The sequence below is a fragment of the Octopus sinensis genome, linkage group LG4 (assembly GCF_006345805.1).
Source record: "Octopus sinensis linkage group LG4, ASM634580v1, whole genome shotgun sequence".
NCBI classification, from domain to species: domain Eukaryota; kingdom Metazoa; phylum Mollusca; class Cephalopoda; order Octopoda; family Octopodidae; genus Octopus; species Octopus sinensis.
The window spans coordinates 44,656,415-44,681,695 of NC_043000.1; positions in this window are offsets into that span (position 1 = coordinate 44,656,415).

A 25,281-nucleotide genomic window follows, 5' to 3' on the forward strand; every position below is an offset into this window, starting at 1 on the left:
TATATACACACACGACCACACATACATATACACACAAAAATATATACATACACACACATACACACATACACACACATATCCACATACACACATGCACACACAAGTCCCTATATACACGTATGTACATATATATATATATATATATACATATATATATATACATACATATGTGTACCTATACATACCTACACATACACACATATACATACAAATACAAACCCATTCCCTAATTTTAATTTTATTATTATCTTCATTTATTACTTTTGTTATCTTTGACCGCGGGTCACAAGCATCTTGGCTACGACAGCAAGTCCATTTATCTTTCTACTTGAACAGAAGCACTCACTCACGCACGCACCCTCATTAGCACGCACACTCACTCATTCGTACACTCATACACATACACGCACGCATGCGTTATGTTCATACATACATACATCTACATACATTCACATATATACACATACGTACGCGTACCTACAGATTCATGTCTACACGCTTAGAAGACTAGTCCATACATATACACCAATAAATATATATACACACATACATATACACCTACATACAAATACATACATATATATATATATATATATATTATATATATATATATATATTATATATATACGTATATATACATATATATATATATATATATATATATATATATATATATATATATATATATATACATCTTTTGTTATTTTATTTTAATACGTTTCAGGCATTTGATTGCGGCCATAACTGGAACACCGCCTTTACTCGAACAAATCGATCCCAGGATTTATTCTTGGTAAGCCTCGTACTTATTCTATCGATCTCCTTAGTCGAACTGCTAAGTGACGGGGACATAAACACCCCAACATCGGTTGTCTAGCGACGGTGGGGGTGCAAAAACTAACACTCAAATACATACATACATACATATATATATGTGTGTATGTGAGTGTGTATTTATGTGTATATGTATACACGATGTGATGGGCTTCTTTCCGTTTCCGTCTACCAAATGCACTCACAATGCTTTGCTCTTCCCGGATCTATAGTAGATGACACTTGCCAAACCTGCCACGCAGTAGGACTGAAACCGGAATCATGTGGTAAAGGGAGAGAAAGACCAACTTCCAAATATGTCTGTAGACAGATGTGAAAATGGAGATAGATTGCTGTCTCTATCGCTAATATACGTTTGTGTGTGTGTGTGCGTGTGCTTCTGTAGTTATATAATGATTTCTATGCGCACATAACGTTATTTAAATTAGTGTGTGCGTGAATGACTACACATTTCTTATTGTTCCCTCTTTTTCATGCGACAGACTGATATGAGGCATTATTTTATGCTAGCTGGCAAACGTTCATCTAACAATAATGAAGTGATACTTGTTATGTATGTTTTGGGGGGTAACGTGGCGCTGTACATGTGATGAAGAAAATATAAGTTAAAACCACATCTAGAATTATTCCCGCACGTATTTGTACATACATACTATCTGACAGATTTATTTATATAAACGCCATATATTCACACATATAGTAAAATCGATATACATATATACTTGTATGGATATGCGTGACAATGTGATATTGTGTGTGTGTGTGTGTGTGTGTGTGTGCGTGTTAATGTTTGTGCTCCACCACAACTTTAAAACTGGTGTTTCTGTTCGTACGTCTACCTAGCGATTTAGCAAATGGCCCCGGTAGCATTAGTACCATATTTTATTGCGAAGTTTGCACAAATTGTATGGTAACTTTAGCCTTTTGTCACAGTATTTGTATAGTGATATTAGCTTCTCGTTCTGCATCTTTTGAGGCTCTTATGGTGGTTCTACCATTTCGCACAACAGAATAATCAACGTCATCGAAATGTTTTTTGTACTTTTATCAATTTGGTGTTCCCCCGCTCCGGTATGTATACAAAACTTAGCAGAATGCTGTCCACATTTCCCTTTTTTTTATCATTTATTTTTCCCTTGTCTAAGTTTCAATTTCCATTTGTGGCTTGACGAAGTATAACTCAAACAATTTATGTAGAAATACCATTAATGTCCGTTTGTTTGGTTGCACGATGACAAAACTTCAACAAACAGAGAACATTTTCTTCATTCGGTAGAAATTAATATTCAAGATATTTGTGCGGTATTTGTCTCTAGGAAACATTTCTTAGAGACCTATAGTTTCTATATACATAGAAATATATCAACAGCAGGGAACACACTACAGTAGCAGCAGTGGCAGTTCTAAATACGCATTTCAACTTTGTTCAACGTCAATAGTACCAATGTGAAATAGCAAACAGATGGCCTGAGGAAGTTAGCCTTTCATCATACAGGTGTAAAAGCAACTGATTAACACATCAACAATACTACCATTGGCCGGCAGGCTCCATAAATCTTAATTATGGATGACGGAAGCAGTATTAGTTCAAAATGGCGGTGTAGTTTACAACAGTTATACTGTTGACGACATAACTACGGAATTCGTTTCCAGAAGGTATTTCGTACGGTTGTGTAGAGCTAGAGGCACAAATGTATATCAGTAGTTTATGCTTCTTTCTGCGTCATCACTATCAAGTATCTTTTCCTCCGCTACTGATATATTTCTCAGCAATTAACATTTCATGCCTCTTTTTACACTACATCACGCAAATGTTTCCTCTCTATCTTAACTCTTTTCACGTATTGATATTCCGCTTGCCGCTGTTATAGCTATTTGCATAGCTAACATACTTCTAATGCCATCATGTTTTCTCTCTTTCCCTTACTATTTCCATATCTCTTAAACAACCCTTCTCTTTTAATATGTATCTCTAACTTTACATAAATAATTCCCGATGACAAAATTTGTCTTGTATATTTTCCATCCACCAGATATGTCATACAGTCTTCTGAGGAGAATCCGTGTCTTCATACTATTTTCACATATGTGGTTTCCATTCAGAATAAAGAGTCGTTTGCATGATGAAATCAAACGTTATATACCAAATATTGGCTGAATATGCGAAAAGACAGTAAACATATACATACATACATACACATATACATATACATATATAAGTTTTTATATATATATATATATATATATATATATATATATATATATATATATATATATATATATATATACATATAAATGTATATATATATATGCATGTATATATATATATACATATATATATATATATGTACACACATATATATATATGCATGTATATATATATATATGTATATATATATATAGTAGAAGACACTTGTCCAAGGTAACTCGCAGTGGGACTGAACCCGAAAAGATATGGTTGGTAAGCAAGCCAATTACCACATAGCCACCCCTGCATATATATAAATGCATACTCTCATATACATATACGCACACACACATACAGACACACATACACGCACAAACAAACGCACGCACAGACACACACACACACACACACTCTCATATATATATACAAACAGGGGACAGTCATTAGTCAGAATATTGATGACGTCCTTTTCTGCTTGAATAGTCACCTAACAAGTATAGACAGGGGGCAGATCTAATGTAGCTATAAGTCGTGATTGGGCAGAATCTGGATGACATCCCGCTATGCTTGACTAACGAAGCGACTGGTCAAGACAGGAAACAAACAAGAGGGAGTTATAATGCAGCGATTGGTCAAAATAATGATGACGTCCCGTTTCACTTGATTAAAGCCACCTAACGAAACGATTGGTCAAAACATTGATGACGTCACGCTACGCTAGATTGACCACCTAACAGGCATTATAAAACCAAGCATTTCACAAAAAATCACTAGAACCACCCAGCGAACTTCCACCATGGGTCATCACAATTGCTTAAGGTAAAAATGAATTCCTCGCTCTTTCGGAAACATCAATCTTCTGTATTGACCGCTTTCCACCACTTTGATCTGTTTTTTGTATTGAATACGTATCGCCACCGTGGGCCACTGCATCGAACACTTTGAACATATACTTCAAACTATATATCAACTATACATGAACTATATATCAACTATACATGAACTCTAAGATGTCTGACTCCGTTGTGTATTATAAATGAATTTCTTGTGTTTGACGGTATGAGCTGTCTCTTTTTATATATAACTTTTTTTGATAAGGTTCATTTCAGGAACTGAAACATGTTATAATGTATATATAAAAATTAAAAATTGTATAATACAGCAGCATTTTCGAACTTCATTTTTTACAAATATATATATATATATATATATACATTCGCGAGTTTAGGCAGGTTTATATAACACGCGTTGTGTATTCAGGCAGCCCACACTCTCTGAGTACATGTATGTAATTTTCCAAAGAATACGCTAGTACAAGAGATATTAAAGAAAAACGAGATGGAGAATGCAAAGTGGATGGGTGAGTAGGAACGACAAAAGAAAATAGATTAAAAATTAGATTGTATCCTTGACCATTACGTCATAATTAAACTAACGTCATAATTAAACTCTGGCCTCAAACAGCTGCTCTGGAGGTGTCCAGTTCAGCGATGGAGATTAATCCGTATGTTTGAATTTACTGAGATTTTTGGTTCTGGAATTCCGTAGTACGGTGTAAATCTTAGATCTGAAAAGAATGTGCTATCATGCAGCTAAACATCAATTGCATTTCTTAGGTTTATTGATATATGGCATGGATTTCAATTCTATATGTACTACTCATACACACACTCACAGATACACACACACACACATAATCATCGTATGTAAAAGGAGATTAATGGATGCAAAGAAGATCCACTGTCAGAAAATTTGCAAATACCGTGTAACAATAATTTATGCAATAATGTTCAATTATTTATGTTCGTTTAGTCACAACATAGATATAGTTCATGTATATAGATAGGAATATGAACATGGCTACACCTTCAGTAGAAATACTGATAATATACATACATACACATTTGTGTATATATATCTATATATATATATATATATATATATATAAATAGTTGGGTACAAAAAATTCAGGGTGAATACTTCATAACTGTAAGCACTTGTATATGCCAGTTAGCGGTGTAGGTGATAGGGTATATGTATCAAAAGAAAAAGAGGATACAAAGGATTTAGAGGTACATATGTTTCTGGCTTTATTGGACAGTTTATATCAATGCGTAATTGATGTAACATACCGTTTTTTCACTCGATATAGAATCGAGTGAAAAAACGGTATGGACGTTTTTTTTGGGGGTGTCTCGCTTTGCCACATACGACTATGAGAATTTGCATTCCCAACGAAACTCGTCTTTTTCACAAACTTCTTCTGAAACCTGCTATAATGTAACACGTGTCTTTGGTATTGTAATTGTGCGCGGCTGAAGAAGGCTATTGACATACATGTTACACCAATTATGCATTGATATAAACTGTCCAATAAAGCCAGAAACATATGTACCGCTAAATCCTTTGCATCCTATATATATATATATATATATATATATATATATATATATATATATATATATATAAATATATAATATATATATAATATATATATATATATATGTAGGTATGTGTATACATATACCGACTGTGCTGGGTAAATTGTCGCTGTTTTATACATTTAATTTCGTGCATGTGTGTAGTATGTTTTTGATTTTGTTCTCTACACAGCATAGTAGGGTTATTTGGATACCATCTACGAGAAAAACATCATAATGACACTATTCCCTCTGCCAGACATTTGGAAACGACCTGCTGTACTGCTTGGATTTAGTTCCAAAAAGTTCCAAAACGAATATTTCAGTGTGTTTGGGTATCAATCTAGGTTCACTGCAATCTGAGGATATATTCTGACACTAATAAAAGTCAAACATTCCACCAATATCATGCTGTTTGGAGTGATCACTAATAATGGCAACGTTATGCCTCCATTCATCTTTCCGCATGGCCTCACACTCAACACGGAGGCTTACATCAAGTGCATGGAAGAGGTGGTGCTTCCCTGTTTCAACAGAGTGTCTGGTGGAAGATCCTATGTTTGGCAAAAGGATTCTGCAACATGCCACACAAGCAGGAAAAACAGTCATGGCTGTCAGACAGTTTCTGCGATCTGTCTCTACTAACATCTGACTACCTAACTCTTCAGACTGCACTACCCTCGATTTTTGTACGTGGGGCACAGTTGAGCGAGAGACCAACAAAACACGTTGTAACACCGAAAAGAAACAGAATGCAGCGACCTGGCAGAAACGTTAAGCACGCCGGGCGAAATGTTTGGCGGCATTTCGTCTGCGGTTACGTTCTGAGTTCAAATTAAGCTGAGGTCGACTTTGCCTTTCATCCTTTCGGGGTCGATTAAATAAGTACTAGTTACGCACTGGGGTCGATATAATCGACTTAATCCGTTTGTCTATCCTTGTTTGTCATCTCTGTGTTCAGCCCCTTGTGGGTTTTAAAGAAATAGGTATTTCGTCTGCCACTACTTTCTGAGTTCAAATTCCGCCGAGGTCGACTTTGCCTTTCATCCTTTCAAGGTTGACTAAATAAGTCCCAGTTACACACTGGGGTCGATATAATCGACTTAATCCATTTGTCTGTCCTTGTTTGTCCCCTCTGTATGTAGCCCCTATATATATATATATATATATAATCAACGAAAATATGATATTGAAGAAAAGCAAAATTAGAAAATCAAAACGTGACGAGGTTATACATGCAAAGTATTAAAAGACACTCAGGGTAGGTAAGAAAAGTTGTTTGACGTTTCGAGCAAATTTCTTCAGAAACAGGAGATAGAGGAAAGTCCAAGAGAAAAGAAGCCAGACGAAAGAAATTGCCAACAGTGCACATGTATTTACATTGTGTATGTGTGCGTGGTTGCTTTGATGTGCGTGTATGTTTGCGCTTAAATATATATACACGTATATTCACCATTAACTTCCAACTGTAAATTGTATTAGTTGAATATCAGTCAAACGAGAAGCCTATCGTTTACCTAAACATATTGTTATATTTTATTTCTTTTATATTTATATTCGTACTAATATTTATCTTCGTAAAATATATATTCCATTAAATGAAGAAACGAAGGTAACACAGGCATTAAATGTAATACTATAAATTCCACATATGCACTCACATACATACTGACACATAAATTTACTCACAAGCCAAAACACATGTACACACACACTCACATGTATATGCTGACTATTCTTTTTATTTCCAATTTCCTCTTCCTTATAGCACTTAGTGTTGACATACGAAATTCAAATAAGAATTTTCCTGTGTATTATTTCAATTTCCGACTATTCTGCAGAAAATAAGTCGCAAGCAAAGCAAATACTCCAAAACTAAATTTTGAATCAAGCTTTCACTAATAGACTGAATTCTCAGTTTCATTTTTTTTTCTGAGTATTTCAAAAGCTAACCCACTTACTCTAAGTATACGTTGATTTCTGTGAAAGTTTGTTCTTGAAAACTACAGCAAATGCTCAACATTTATAAGTGTGAGTGTGCACATTTATGTGTAGGTGTATCGGCGACTCCAGTCGGTCCCTTCCACTTCGCACATCTTCTCTAACCGACCATACACTCATTCAAATTAGCCTACAACTTACGAGACCTCTTGTTACAGAGCGTCTTCTCTAACCCAACCTCCCAACCTGGCTCGTTCCCTTACTCCTGCCCATGCTGCTGCACTTGCCCTTACCTCTCCGACACCATCCTCCTCACTGGCACCCATCATCGACGCTATCATATCACTGACTCGCGCCATTTCCGCTCTACCGGTCACTCTTCACAACACCTGTGTTCGGATTGTACTTACACAGGGACCATCCGGACTCAAGGCTACGCCATGTGCAGGGATTAATTTTCTCCCTTCATTCCTTTGCGCCGCATGGGTTCAAGTCTCCTCTGCTCTTCATTTACCCCTCCTCTCACCTCTCTTCCTGTCTCCTTTCTTCCCCTCACACCTACTTCCTGGCACCTACTTCCTCTCTTCACTCCTATCCACCTTCCCCCTTCCACCAACTCAATACATCCAATCCCACCCCACCCCACCCTATGACTTAGACGGCACTCTTGCATCCCCCTCTCTCGACTCATAAACACCCACCACCCCACACCACATCTCGCACCACCAAACAACCACATCACACCACCACACATCACCACATCATACCACCCCGTACACACTAGCTCTGACCACTTCCCAGCATCCACACCACCATCAACACTCCTACACATGCACACACGCACACGTCAATGTCACCAGCCCCCTTCCACACGCATATACATGTTCTCACATACACAAGCACGCGCACCTTTATTTTGGGATCCCCACTACTTTATTATCTCTCCTTCTTCTTAGCTCTCCTGTGTGTACCCTCAGTCCAGCATTCGCCATGATAGATCACTTGCCACTAAACCTTTTTCTGTTTTCTCTCCTTCTTTATTTCCGTGTTATATTAGTAAACTTCGTAGACTTCATCTTAGGTCTTAGTGTAGGATTCTATAAACCTCATAAGCCACGTCAACTTATATAAATTACTTCTTAAATCACCAAAAGGCAGTCAGATGTTTCATTGTAACTGATGTATTTTCCTGTACATCATTGCTATCCGCTAACTGCGACATCTTTAAGCAAAATGCTAATTACTATAATGAAGCTTTCATCAGGGTTGGTTACAAAAAGAAAATAGCATATCTTCTTTAATGTAATGATGACAATAGCAATTATATGCAGTCAGTAAGCAATAAAGTTAATGAAAATAATTTGTTGCACTAAGGATATGCCCAATCTAAGAAAAGCCTTAAAATTTGCTTGCATTAATAGAACAATCTTAGTAATGACGGAAAACTTATAAATTGTCAGGCAAATTACGTGGTAATCAGTATTGTACTCATACCTTTTAAGATAACAATAATAATAATTATAAGGTGATTATAGTTACCATAGGTATTAATAATACTAATACTACTAATAATAATATTAAGAAAAGGGAGGAGGAGAAAAACAACAACAACAACACTAACAATAGCAACAATAATGTATTTAGATCAAATAATGTGATTAACTATCGTCGTCACCAAACTACTTTTGACATTATTCCATTTAATCCGAATAAAAATGAGAATAAAAACGAAAATTATTCGCGTAAGTATGGTTTGTGTTTTAACTTACCATTCAATCTACAATTTTCTTGTAATGTTGCTGGAAATATACTTCAAGCTTTAGATAAACACTTCCCTAACACTATCCCGTATAATAACATTTTCAATAAACACACATTCCTGAATATATAGCAAGATTTAACTCTAGTGAATACGACAACAAATAGCAGTATATCTAATATGGCAACTTCTACCCTCCAAAATAATTGCAATATAATATCTTTATTAAAAATATCAATGTGTCTAGGTTCATGATTCCAATAAAAATAGTACTAATAACTGTAAAAAAGGACTCATCTTTTCTACCAATAATCGAGATAACTTTGCCCTATATAGCACTCGTAATAAATCACTGTTTTCCGTTAAGGACCAGTACCTGAGGAATAATATGTTTTGAAAGTGCTCCATCACTGCTTTTAGTAAAGCACATATTTCCTTTTGTGCAACCTCTTCCTCATTTAAACTTCTTTGGAATAATCACAAATGAACTTTTTAACATAACAAAGGCCACTGTAGATAATATTGAATTCAAAATTGATTGTTCTATTGTAGGTAATGTACAACCGTATAAAAGTGGTGATGGATTACGTGGGCTCCATGTATCTGAGGCATTCTCTATTAATAAAATTAATAAACTCAAATCAAATATGATTAATCAGCTTGATTATAAGATGACAACACCTTAAATATAAATCTTTTCTGCATTCTCACTGTACCTGACGTTATGCTTGCTCATTAAATCTGCACTAATTGACTTTATAAACTAGATCAGTACTTCGAATACATTCCCTAACTTTATTATCCTTATTACATAACCTTAGAGTTTGATAAAAATAGGATATATTTTCTTATCACATATTTTGTTATTAGTAAGAACAATTCTTACCCATGACTACCAGCACATATATCTAAATCATCCTTGTTTGCAAGTTATTTCCCTTATATAGTGAACCATATTTAATCCTGCCTTAAATGGTAATGTATTCTAGCACGTCCACACATTCTGTTTCCTAGATCAATACAACGAAATATTTCCCTACTTTCTTAACCTTATATATTTCCACTACTGCAATGAATAATATATTAGAACATATTCAAACATTCTGCTATCTAAGAATACGCTTGTTTTGCAGCTGTGCAAGCACCTAAACTTTTTAATAATTTCTATATGATAATCTATACCTAACTGTACACTTGGATTTTGAATATTAATAACGTTTAAACTTTTATCAATATAAATTCCCTGCCTCAACTAGCCATAATTTGTTTTTACTAGGGTGATAGATAATGTATTAGCGATTTACACACTCTGTTATTGATAATGGCTGTAAATTTACACGTCAATCAATGTACACCAGTTTCTCATATACCTTACAAATTAGCTCCTATTTTTAATATCTACGAATAGTTAATTTTGTTCTAATAACCATGTTAGCAGATTCAATATAATTCAAATGTTTATATACCAGGGAGTACTGAAAAGTTGCTGGAATCAAGGGTATGGCCAAAGCCAAGTTGGAGGCCCAACCGTCCGAGTTTTTTACAGGGCTTAAAAAATGAAGGACCGATACAATACATGTGTTGCTCAATAAATCCTAGTTAACTGATCCTCCAGTGATTTGTTTTACCTAAAACCAGGAATGTATTAATACCTCCTTGTACATGCTCTCATATGTGTTCCTATATATGTAGATATCTGCTTGTTATGTAAAATCGCATATAGGTACACGTGCATAGTTGTAGTTGTGGGTATATATCTAAGAAAATATATATGTATACGTATGTCTTTTTTCTAACGTATTTTCATATAGATATATGTATATTCATGTACATATATGTGTACCATTATGCATATTTGTGTATATGTATGTGTGCCCATATCTATCTATTTATCTCTATAGGTACACGAGAGCATACACTATATTAGTACATTTATTTGTATATACATATATTATTTTATTTTTGTATTTTGCATATATGGGATTCGGTACATCTTTAGTTGTATATGTATTTATGCTAATAGATACATGCATAGGTTTGAGTGTGTGCATATGTTTGTCTCTTTACAATATATGCATGTAGATTAAGGTGTACGAATATACATCTACGTAGATGCGGTTATGTATTTTTATTTTTATTTTTGTAAGTTTATATTGCCTTATTCATTATTTTCTTCACCACCTTCATCACCAATACTCATAATTTCCCTTCAATATCTTCCTAGATGTCCTTTTTTTCTTGTATCTTCTCTCTGTAGTAAATTTTAGCACTTATCGGTCTTCAATACACTGTAATAACAAAGGCTAATTTTATACATATTTAGCAGAGTTGAAAAATCGGTGTAACCATGATAGTCTGTTCATCTGATGCGCTTGTCTTCTATATGTGTATTGATTTGTAAATGTACTATGGTACTGTGCAATGAATAACATGCATACTGATGCAGACATATAAATTAAAATAGATTATTATACACTTAAATTTTTACAGGATGAAGGTTGCAAAATGGTCATCATCCTGCATATATACCCCGGTGAATAATATGTATATATATGTATGTATATATATATACATACACACACATATATATATATATATATATATATTATATATATATATATACATATATAAATATGTATATATATATGTATATATATATATATATATATATATATATATATATATATATATATATATATATGTACATCTGTAAATGCGTATCTTCCATTTGTCAGCCAACTGAAGAGAAATCTATACCGTCAATAAACTAATTTCTATTTTTAGACTCGCGTTACCAATATATATACGAATTTTAAATATTGCTTAAAAATATTCTATAAATTAAATCCCTATTCAAATCGAATTTTCCGAAAGAATTGGACAAAATATTTAATATAAAGAAAAATAAATTGGAAATTATTTCAGTATTTTGCCTGAAGCGAATTACTGGGCTATTATTATAAGTAATGTATTTCAGCTTAAGAATTATCGGGCGCTGGGTATGATGGAAAGTCGTTTTCTTTCAGCCAAAGGCTATGAAGCATTGGTTGCTACTGAAAAACCAAAGTCCTACTTAGCAAGCAGATGATTTCGATTACATATTCACCAGTGTATTACAAGTAATATGTCATTGATTTTACTCTACTTCCAAAATATCAATGCATAGGAAAAGAACCTCTAGTAGCATTCAGACAAGAGGAATGTAGGGACATCATTACTATTATCATAATAAATCAGCTAAATTGCGGTGCCCCAGCATGGCCACAGCTCGTGAGCTGAAACTAGATAAAATGAAAAATAAATAAAAAATATATATCGAAATCAATATAAATATATACATAGATTGTGCATAGGTAAATAGCTAAGAAATTGCACTCTAGCGATCGTGATTTCAGTTACTGAACCTGGTGATGCGTTCTATTCTAGCAAAACACACACACACACACACACATATACACACACACACACACACACACACATATATATATATATATATATATATATATATATATATATATATATATGTATATATATATATATATATATATATATACGAGAGCCATTCAACACATTTAGTCGTTACATATATTATCTTTAACTGTTTGATTCGGCCATAGACACCTTAACGTTTTGTAAGCTCCTTACTGAAGCCTGGCTCGTTCAGCTCAGGCGACTGAACATACGTGCAAAAAGTCTAAGATTGCTACCAGAGAGTGTGCTGCAACTGGTCAATGTGGGTCACATGGTGTTATTGTGCGTTTAATTGAAATTCTAGTGACAACAAATCCATTAAGAATGAGATCACGATTTCAATTCTTTTGAATAGTGGGCTGGACAGGAAGCCGGTAGCTTCTCTATATCTGGCTGGTCTTCGAATGGACATGCGAAACATTGGATCGATGGCCAGCGTGGTTCTGTGTGTGTATATATGCCAGACGTATCTATGCGTGGGTGTGCGTGTCTGATCGTATAAATATACTATTTGTGAGTGTGTGTAGTTGTGTCTGTGCGGGTAAGCTGGTGTGTGGGTGAAAGTTGATGGCAACTCTTGCTGTTATGTGTACGCGTTTGTCAGGGTGTGTGTATGTATAGGTACGCGTACGTATCAGCCATGTGTGAGTCTTTCCGTGTGTATCTCGGCTGCCAATGTATCAACTGTGTGTGTGCGAATACATGTGCGTTAGTATTTCATGTATGTGCATGAATGTATGTGCTTACATGTTTGGTAATGCGTGGATGGGTGTGTAAGCATACAAATGTTGCTGAACGTGGATGTATACATTTCTGTATGAATTTGCGCAAGTTTATGTGGATGAACACGTCTGTGTCTGTGCTTGTATTTACATCCGGTGTTTGCTAATGTAGTTGCAACAGCGTTGCTGGATGGGAATATGGCATCGGATTGTAGTTTGTTAGTGTTATAGGGAAAGAAAGAAAGAAAGAGAGGACGGGCCTGGTTGGAATGCAATCTTTGAATCAAAATCAGTGCATGATCTGGGCATTGACATTCGTAATGATACATCTATCCGGATGCATAATACTAAATTAGCAATAAAATACAGATGGCTGGCCGAATGGATCCCCACAATACTCGGAAAGAGACAACAATAAACCATGATGGTCCTCTGAACGACATATGTTCTCAGCATCTTAGACTACTGCTCCTAGATTTGGTTACCGTACAGTGTTTTAATTAACGACGGACCTCGAAGCAATCCAGCTACACAAACAGTGATCTCATTGCGACATGTCAGCTACTAGGAAGACCCTACTCCCTAGAACGCAGGTGGGGAAGATAAAAGATAACATATACCTGAAAAATCAACGAAGGACTTGTAACAAAATTTGCGAGAGTAAGTTTCACAAGCTGCAGCAGAGGGCGCTGCTACATAGCAGTAAAGATTTAAACATCAACATCATGATACAGGGCAAAATAGTGCAAATGTTTGGGTGCCAATGGTCTACAACTCTTTCAGCAACCTACCAAAAACTTCAGAGACATGGTGGAGGTATAGGTGTTTTCAAAACAGAACTGGATCTTCTCTTGTCAAGATTTCCCAGTAAGAAACGCAGGTGAGGACAACAACATCAAACTCTCTCATTCACTAAATGCTAAATATCAGAGGAGGTTTCAGATAGTGTAGCACAGCTAACAGCGGTTCCCAGCGTGGCTGCAAATTTCTGAAGCTAGTTAATGTGTAAAAGTGTAATTGGGTGTGAGTGAGTGTGTGTGTGTGTGTGTGTGTTTGTGTGTGTGTGTGTGTGTGTGTGCGTGCGTGTGAGCGTGCGTGCGTGCGCACATCCAAGCATACAGAGACGGTTGTGGGCGGTTACAGAAAATGCAGACGTTTATAAGGTCAGCCAATACGAAGCGCAGGCATCGGTTGTTAGGTACCCTGCTCTTGATTAAGGTGGAGACAGTGTTGAAATTCAGTCGATATAGCTGGGTATATATGGGTTGCGGTTAGCCTTACTTCTGACACCCATATACCAGTCTTTTTATCACTGCTCAGAGTTTTCAGGTAAAAATTATACTTCACTAAATAAATCAAATAAGAACAAAACTTGCCCAAAATTGTAAAAAATTTTCTAATACCATATGCACAGCCTATCCTTATTAACTGTATTCTGTTTTAATTAATTACGATTAAGATTTTGAAGACAACTCACCTTCGTGACCGCAGATGACTCTTAATCTAGTAGCTATTTCTGTTGAGTAGGGACCTTATTTTGATTTAGAATTTATTCTACCATTACGTTATGTAAGTTGGAACCAAACTTATTAATCAGATTTCAAGTGAAATGCTTCTGTAGAACGACCAAGCTCTTTTAACGATGCCTGATAACTAGATCAGTTACGACATTTTTAATTCGAAGACAGATTCAGCCAAAAGACATACTGAATATTATTATCTAATCTGCACACAACCTAAAAGAATAATTTATCAATCGAAAAGTTAACTCGGTCACGGAAATTATATTCTATTTTAACGCATTAATAACTAACATAACAATACTTTTATTCTGCATTACTACTGGAATATTTACATGCGCACGCATGAGTGTATGAAATTCGTACGTAAAAAATAGTTGGTCGTATACATATATACAAATTTATACAGGTACGCACAGGCATATGCATGTACATATGCGTGCGTATATACGTACACGCATAACCATGCACGCACGCACACATACTTACACGCACACAAACACATAAACATACACATACATATATTTAACAAAACGCAAAGTTTTGGGAGTGCATTCGAAGTTTTGTGTTTATCCATTTCGTCACGTTCTAATACTTTTTCTTTGTTTGCTATTTTTTTCTTGTGAAGGTTTCGAGGATTTTATGTAGTTGAACGAGAGAGAAGCTGGAACCACAATTATTTTCTCCTCTTGAATTTTATCTTGTTAGAGATTGATGACCAACCATGATGCAATCATTTTTCCAAATTTCGACACGATGGTTTATTGTAGCATCAAACTTTATTGTCTTTCGTTTGTGTAACGATGCGGTAGAGGAGAAGAAGGTCTCAAATTTTGAACGAAGTGACGCGGTAAGTAAAAAAAAAAAAAAAAAAAAAAAAAACAACTTCGGGCTGATGTTTGACTGAAATAAATGTAGAGACTGTTAGATTGTTTTGAACTACGCTGGATGAACGTATTTGAATGTAAATACGTTCTGTGTGCCGCAATTTCAAAAATATTTGTGGGGTTAGTGAAAATGTTTGTAGGCTGATTCGTAGTTACTAACTCTTAAACTCAGCAGATAAATGCATTCGAATTTCGCCGTCAGAAAAATTTTAAATGGATTTATCATATACATAACGGTTTTTTTAATGCTATAATTTTAGATCTTTGATCATTTTCTGGCTTCCATTTTTGCTTCTTTTGTAATATTCTTACGCTGTAGGTATTATAAAATATGAAATTAGGGCTCTCTAAAAGATTTACAAGTAATTTACATTTCTGGGGATGTCTGAATTCTTTTCTTGTTCAAGAATTAATATTTAGTCCTTTTGTACTTATTCAGGTTCATATTTTTATAGATTTATAGTTTTACAGTCCAGAGCCCAATAAGTGGTGAATTTGTCAATCTCTGGTTTACCCGATGTTTTCTTGGTCAGGCTAACTGATTTTGAGACGCTATTGTATTTTCTTTATCCTTTTCTCCGCTGAGCAATCTAAATGATCATTAATTTTGATTATGCTGAAAATGTACTCCTGTATTCTATTCTAGGAAGTTCAATCGTCCTAGACGTCCGTATAGGTGGTGTGACCATGTATGTTATGTATATGTTAGTAACGTTCCTATATGTTTAACTAAAACAATTTTTTATCTTACCGAAGCATCACGATGTAGGTATTTGAAGCGGCTTATCCTGCAAACCTTTACTGATAGGATTTATTTAATCCTTTACTGTGATCCTAGTGGTCTTCGTTTCACTAATTTTGAAGCTACTATTTTGATCTTTTGTTTCTTTTTATATTTGTTCCCTCATTTCTCCATTTTGCTAAATATTGCCAATTTTGTTTGAGTAGGGTCACTAAAATAATATACCATTGAATGTGGTCTATCGTACAGACTTTCTGCAGCCCAACAAAATAGTTGGCCTTGCTTCACGATTAGAAATAACAATAATAATAATAATAATAATAATAATAATAATAATAATAATAATAATAATAATAATCCTTTCTATTATAGACACAAGGCCTGAAATTTGGGGGAGGGGACTAGTCACTTACATCGACCCCAGTGTTTCACTTGTGCTTAATTCCTTGAACATGAAAGGATGAAATGTAAAGTCGACCTCGTCGTAATTCGATCTCAGAATGTGGTGACAATTTAAATATCGCTATGCATATCACCCGGCGCGCTAACGATTCTGCTTGCTCGCCAATAATAATAACTATAATGATTGCTTATGTCAATAATAGTAATAATAATTATTATTATTGTTGTTGTTGCCGTTTGCGTTGTGGCTGTTGTTGTTTGAAACGTTGTCATCGTCGTCGTTGTCGTTTATCGTTGTCGTTGAGCTGAGTGTGAGTTTGTGCCATGATTTCCCTTTTAGAAATCGCATTTTACTGATTTTTAACCTTATTTGTCAGTTGATCAGAAATGTAAGGAACTGTTCAACGTTTGTTATTACTCAACCTTTTTGAAAAGGAAAGCAAATGTTTTCGTAACAAAGAAAGATTTTAAAATGTCATTATCTTTCTCAACTATGCAGCATAAGAGGAAGGTGTGAGAAGATTTTGAAGCTGAAATCACCTATCGCAGTCATTTCCTACCACACGATACAATAGGGACAGGAGTAATTAAAATTAGTAGCAGTGTCAATCTCAGCAAGTTCATTAACTTCAGTTAAAGTTACAACCATAACAACAAGAGGAACAACAGGAAAAGTAGCGTCCACATGAACAATGACATACGAATCAAATCGTGTATTTTCAATACACCTTAGTAAGAAATAATAAGTGTGGCAACAATGATGGTACTAAACACGCGTGTAACACGACTAACACAACAAAGTTATTACTTTTACTAAGATTTAAAAAAGTGCTCCAGTTCATCCTCCTCGAAAATAAGCATGAACATTTAATAAAATTGGAGAAATACATCATCAAACTATAAGAGAGGAATGAACTTTCAATATACTGCAACACATCGTGGTATCGAGCAGGAAGGGAAATAATTCTGTATAGATGATTATCAGCGAATATATGCAACTTGCAGTGTTCGCATTTTGACCAAGCTGAACTAGGTTTAAAGAACATATGGCAAAATATCAGTTTTGATACGTCTCAGTGGTTATCCATTGGAACAGAAGCATTCCTTTGTATCTTGTAAAACTGAAATTTTCACATGACTGCCGATCTCCTTGGACGAAGAGAGGTTGCACTATAACTCTCAAACATAACCTCGAAACTAGACTTCTAGTAAGTGATGAAATGTGTTGTTTTCTAAGAACCTATAATGCTACTAAATATAAACAAGTTACGAAAAGAAAATTGGGTTGCTTTGAGTTGACAGATTTTGATTCAGTTGAAACTCGAATTACTAGATACAATTCCTGGTCTAACAGAGATAAGGTAGAACTTTTGGAGGCACAGAAAGTAGAAACCACCTATATTACAACTCTAGAAATACTAATCACCTTACGAGTTTCTGCTCAAGAAACAACTGAAAATTACACCAGAAATAAAACATCCATTATTGATATTACTACAAAGTCAACACAAACAATACCAGCATTAACCATAACAAGAACATCAACAGAAACTATAACAATGATTAACTTATCACATACGAGATTGTTTTTTCTCAGGAGGCACTAAGTCAATTGTTTTGAAACCTAGCATATATTGATGTCATACTCATACCTAACACTATTATCCTTACCTTTTCAGAAACTTTTGCGCTTATGAGTAATCAGGAAAGCAAAAGTCAAAGAGTGTGTGATTTTCTGAATGCACTCGTCACACTAAAGGAGATTTCAAAAATAGTTGGAGTGTCCATAAAGACTATTTATAATGTAAAGAATAGAATGACTATGAGCAAATCTATTACGAGGAAGTCTGGAAGTTGAGGAATCAACAAAAGACGTACCAAAGCTTTTATTAAAGCTCTCAAAATCCAAAATTCTAAAGGATCCAACCAAATCCATGAGAAAAATGGCAATTGAACTTGAGGTAGACAATAAGACCATTAGAAATGCTGTAAACTATGATTTGAGGTTAAAATCTTACACGAGAACACCAAAACACTTGTTGACAACAGCTATGAAGGAAAGACATTGGAGAGGTGCAAGAAAATTATTACACATTTCAAGAAAAAGTCCTCCAATGTAACGATCTTTTCAGATGAAAATATCTTCACTGTCGATGCTGTTCTGAACAGCAGAAATGACAGATTAATCGCAAAATTGACAGCTGAGGTTAAGGGGACATTCAAAACAAAGATCCTGCTCAAGTTATGGCTTTTGGTGTTGTGGCTTCCGATGGAAAGAAAATGCCTATACAATTCTACAAAGCTGATGAAAAGATCAATGTTAATAATTACTACAAGACTCTGAGATACCAGGTATTGCCATGGCTTAAAGCAAACTACCCAGATTCTAATTATGTATAGACACAGGATGGTGCTCCAGCCCACACAACTAGAAAAATACAAGGTTTCTGCAAATCCAACTTTAGCGTTTGTTTGGAATCATGTTTATGGCCGCATTCTAGCCCAGATCTAAACTCTCTGGATTATGCTATTTGGCGCGCTTTAGAACATGCTACCAATAGAACATCACACAACAATGTCATCTCTCTTAAAGGTACTATTAAAGAAGAATGGGAGAAGTTTTCTCCCGAATATTTGAGGAGCGCCTGTGCAAGTTTCAGGAAGCGTGTTAAGGCAGTTATTGAGAAAGAAGGACGACACGTAGAATAAAAATATTTTCTATTATGTAAATTGTCTTGTGGCAAATAAATTCTCATGACTTTCAATAAACAAATTGGTCATATACTGTCTTTCAATCTCTGACTCAAAATATTGTAAATTTTGCTTCCCCACCCTGTACGCTTCGCTGAACTTGCGATTCGTTTCTCTGTAGAATGTCATCTAGATCCAAAATCCCTAAATATTTATATCCACCACCGTCGGGTTCAGCAATGGTCTCTCCTGATGGTAACCACAATCCTCTGCAGGCTGCTATTTGGTTAAGGAATTCTGGACTGTTTTGGTTAAGGAATCTACTTGTTTTCCAGATTTCCCAAACAATTTCAGATCATCCATAAACAGATGATTAGTGATGCGTCTTTCTTCCCCTATCGGTAACCCATCTTAACTTTCCTAAGTGTCATTGTTATGGGTATTAATGCAATTACAAATAGTAACCGAGATGAGTTACCTTGCAATATACACCTTTATTATTATTATTATTATTATTATTATTCAGTAGTTTTATTTTTATAGCGTGCTTTCACTTCACTACCGAGCGCAGCTCTGTGTGCCTTGGGTATGTGCTGTGATTTGTTGTGATGCTCTGATGGTTATTGTATGGAAAGTGTTCTGCGTAAGATGTGTGCAGTGCCTAGTAGTGCAATTTTCTGTATGTTATATATTATTATTATTATTATTATTATTATTATTATTATTATTATTATTATTATATTATTATTATTATCGTCGTCGTCGTCATCATCATCATCATCATCATTATTATTGAAGCTGCGAGCTGGCATAATTGTTAGCACGCTGGACTTAATGCTTAGCGGCATTTCGCCCCTCACTACGTTCTGTGTTAATTTCCGTCGCGGGCCACTTTGCCTTTCATTCTTTCGGGGTCGCTAAATTAATTTCCAGTGAAACACTGAGATCGAGGTAATCGACTATTGCCCTCCCCCAATATTTCAGGCTTATAATAAAAAGTATCAGTATTATTGTCATATAGTAGACTCTTATAGATTTTCACTGCAGTATTCAGTGCAGCTTCATGAGCTTTGGGTATGTAATTTCTTTATTTGTCTTGTATTAGTATTGTTATGAATGTACAATGTCTGAATCCGATAAATGAATAATTGAATTACCATCAAAACACTGCTATATATGAAAGAATTTCAAAGAAATATTCGTAATTTAAATATGAACTAATGTTTACAGATTTATTTATTTAACTACGTAATTTGTTCATTAAAAACGTATATCAAAACAAAAATAATATCATATTGATATTTCCTAATACAACAGAAATAATACGTATTATGAGTTTAATTAATTTCAATGTGAGTAATTTGAAATGAATTAATAGTTCTAATTTTCTTGTACAAATATGAAGAATCTTCTTTGAAATTAACCTAATATATTCTAATACAAACCGTTTTATTTGTTATTTTCTATATTACTATCGATAAAATATTTTGAAGTAGGCAGTGAAGACTAAATTAAACAGAAATGAATGGAGGAAAAAAATTCTTTCATAATTTTAATAACTAACTTTGTCTACAATTAGAAGGAGAAAGCAAATAATTAGTAAACGGAAAAAGCAGTTAGAAAGTTGTTCAATGTGCGTAACTTTTTATCGGCATCTACTAAAAATAATCTATAATTCTCGCGTATGAATATATGCTGGCATGTATATATTTATATATTTCTGTAGTATTATTTTCTTTTATTATTATTTCCAATCATTGGAGAACTGCCATGCTGTCTTGAAGAGTTTAATCAATGAAATGGTCACTAAAATTTATTATTTAAGTCTACTTTGTATTTCATGACCCATATGTTACCGAAACGTTTTGTCAGGCTCACAAATATAAAGACCCTTACAAACATACACAAACATAAATACGCATACAAACACCGACAGACATACAAAAATAAATGTTTTCGTATATATTTTTGAATTTGTATATTTAAGTGTATTTCTTCAACCTGATGGCTAAATGCGAAACCAATGATTTCTCAATGACTATACCTGGTGGCGGCCCGTTTTGTCTTAGATTGCAGTTTCTCGTTAGCTACTGTTGCGTGTTAACGCTATACGTCTCAAAGAATGTTATCTCGGAAAGTATACTGCTTTAGGCAGGTTTTCAAAGTTTGTTCTGTTTTAAGAATGTTTTTAAGATTGCTGCTTTAAATTAATGCTGTTTCTGTCGCACATAGAAACTTTTCTCTTGGATTGCCGGCAAATTGCTATATCACTGATTTTAATCATTCCTTTACTACATGAGTGGCAATTGCCTTTGTCTTAATATGCGGCAGACCATGGATACTTGCCAATGGCGCAGGGAGCGTTTCCCCTTCTACTGATATATTTTATGTGTTATTAACGTTATACATACGAGCACTTTTATACACCACAGGTAAATATTAAAGATTCTCTCGATGTAAATAATGTTGTATTTTGTGCTCTATGACGATGCAGGTAAAGTTGAAGATAAATATTCTCTTTTTGCATTATTACTGCTTGTGTTGCTGTTAATTAATTTTTTAATAACTCCTGGCCATTTGCGACATCAGTGTTGGAAAAGGAATTGAAATCCTATATATCGTTGACGGTGAGATTCGACAGATATATCACTACCGGGTGGTTGCCACTGAAGAGCCGAAACAGTGTGAAATAACGTACCTGGTAGCTCTGGCAGCAAAAGTAATCGATTCACGTCTATCAATAAATATAAATAGGAGTACTTATATACCCCCCTAGCCAGGACATGAGGTCTTCTCATGATAAATAATACAGCTTTCTGTATTCATACACACATTTTACATTAGGTTGGAGACTAAGATATAATGAAAAAGCGTATACGAGGGGGTGTTGAAAAGTTCCTGTCATTAAGGTCATCGCTAAAGTCCTGTTTGGACACCAAAGTTTCCTAGCTCTTTTACATGGCTTAGACGAATTAAAGGGTCTTTGCAATATGAGGTGCATATGTTGAATAAAATTATGATGAATTGATCTTACACATAGCCAAGAGGTTTTCGGCACACACATCGTGTGCATATGTGTATATGTGTGTAGTTATTTGTGTGTGTGTGTGTGTGTGTGTGTGTGTGTGTGTCTGTCTGTTTGTGTGTGAGAGAGAGAGAGAGCATCCAGCTTAACGTGGACGCTTTGTTAGAACAACGAACAGGGCGTTATTAACCTGGCGAGAACCTCTAATTTGAATTCGTGAAGCTTAGAAGCTCATATATCAATATCATTAACAGACGAACATCGTCTGCTACAACAAGCAGAAGTGCCAGCTTCCGTGATTTTGCCCTGTTTTTGGCTGCTCAGTGGCACACGTCCTGAAGCAACATAACATCCGAATCTCACTGTGGATGACATATAGAATATCAGTGTCTTTTCAGGCTCTGATATCACAGACAGCCAGAAGACTGGTGACAAAAAGCAATATCTATGTCGAATTTAACGTGGCTGTGTTGTTGCAGCACAGAATACGGCAGTATTTACATAGTAAATCTCTCATATGAACTCGAGTCTATATGAGTAAATTTATGCACCACGACTCCATGTGAGAGTGTTGTATTGGGAAACTGCATACCCCACCCGGTAAAAAGTGGTATAACAGACCCATAATAAATAGACCAGTACCCGGTCGTCAAGAGAGGGTCGAAGAGTTGAGAGTCGACAGTTCTAGTCGGTGTGTTGTGAATATATCAGCGATAGTAAGACAGAAGAAGTTAGTGTATTACTATACCAGTACGAAGAGATGCAATCGTATACGATGACTCGTAAATATTGTGGCTACTAGCGTAAAACAGCAACTAGAACAACGGCAGTCACACATTACACCACTTTACAAGAGTGACAAGGAAAAACAAATTTACGCGGAGTGAAACAGAAAAATATTCACACGGAGCGTTTAAACAGACACACGTGGAAAATTAATTAACTCAACAGAAAAGAAACAAAAATACGGTGAAAACTTATGAAAATCGTACAATATGAACGCTTTGTTAGCTGGGGTAGCTGACTTGCAAAAACAGCAACAACAACAACTCAAACAACAACAAGGATTACAGCAGGGAGTGTTACAACTAATGAAGTCGATAATTAAACCGGAGAATACATTTTCGCCTGACCATGTAGCAAATTCCATTAGTGAATTCAAATATGACCCTGAAGAAAGAGTAACCTTCGAGGTTTACTTTCGAAGACTTCAGTAAATTTTGAAAAAGAATGCCAGGATTGGCTGGACGAGATAAATAAAAGCTCAACCAGGTTTAACAAAACTAGCGACAGCAGAGCAGAAGTATAGTCAGTTTATATTCTCCCCACCAAAAAATTTTAAAAATCCAACATAAATCTAACTGTCACAGTTGACATTTTGAGCGAATAGTTAAGTGTAAAAAGCTCACTAGATGCAATATTTAAACACAGAAAAGAGCGAAGGTGAAAATTTCACTACTTAGACAGGCATGGTAAAGAAAGAGTGTAAGAGATTTAGTCTGGATATGCTTACTCCAGATTCTTGTAAGTATTTGCTTTTTGTACAAGTTTGACTGATAAATGGGATGCAGAAGTCCGAACGAAAATTCTGGCAAAACTGGAAACGAACTAGGATTTGACACAGCAGAAACTATAGGAAGAGTGTGACATGATGTCGTAATTAAGGCGTGACATGGAAGAGATTCAACGGAAAGAGTGTTTTCATATAAACCAGTACAAAAAATTCGGAAGACAAATAAAGTGTTACAGGAAAAGCGGAAAAAATATCGTGATGTAGACCCATGTATGGCATGTGGTCGGATGCACCTGAAAAAAAGATTGTCCGTATAAAAAGCAAAGTATTTTCGCTGCGGGTTTACAGGACATATAAAATCGCATGCAAAACTAGGATGATATGGAAGCATAGTGCATATCACTCATATCTGCATCACTCATATCTATGTCATTTGCAGACGAGAATCATCTGCAACAGGGGCAGAAACTGCTTGATCACGTGATCTTGCTTCGTTTTGAATTTCGCAGTAGCAGACGTCCGGCAGCGACATGACAGCCGAACTGAATTTGTTAATGACCAGCAGCCGCACGAAGAAATAATAATAACGACAGGAGTACTGTTAATAAAATAAAAAGGCAATCTTGATAACCAGTTGAAAGTAGATGTTTTGAAAGGAGACATAGATATCAGCTTAAGGAAGCAGTTATAGAAAAGGAACCAACAAGAGTAGAGACACCGATGGATTGGAAATATGACACTTTCCAGGTTTCATCGTTATAAGAAGTCAAAACCACACATACAAGGAAAAGGAAGAAGACTGAATTGATACTCCAGCAAGGCCACAGTCGCATAACCGAAGCAAGTAAAAGAATAAAAAGGTATGTCATTGTAATCCCGAGCGGCGCCGGATATGCACTATAGTATATATATATATATATATATATATATATAAGTATATAAATAAATAAATAAATAACTATATATACATATATATATAATGTATCAAGTAGACAGTGTGAAAAACCAGATAAGGGGAAAATGTATACAATGTATATAATTATATATAATTATTCCCTTTAAATATAAATACATTCATTCTATTAAGGGCTATTATTATACGTAAATGCCTCACGCTGTAAAGGACTCTTCAAGTTAAAACTACTTTAATAAATATACACGGTAAT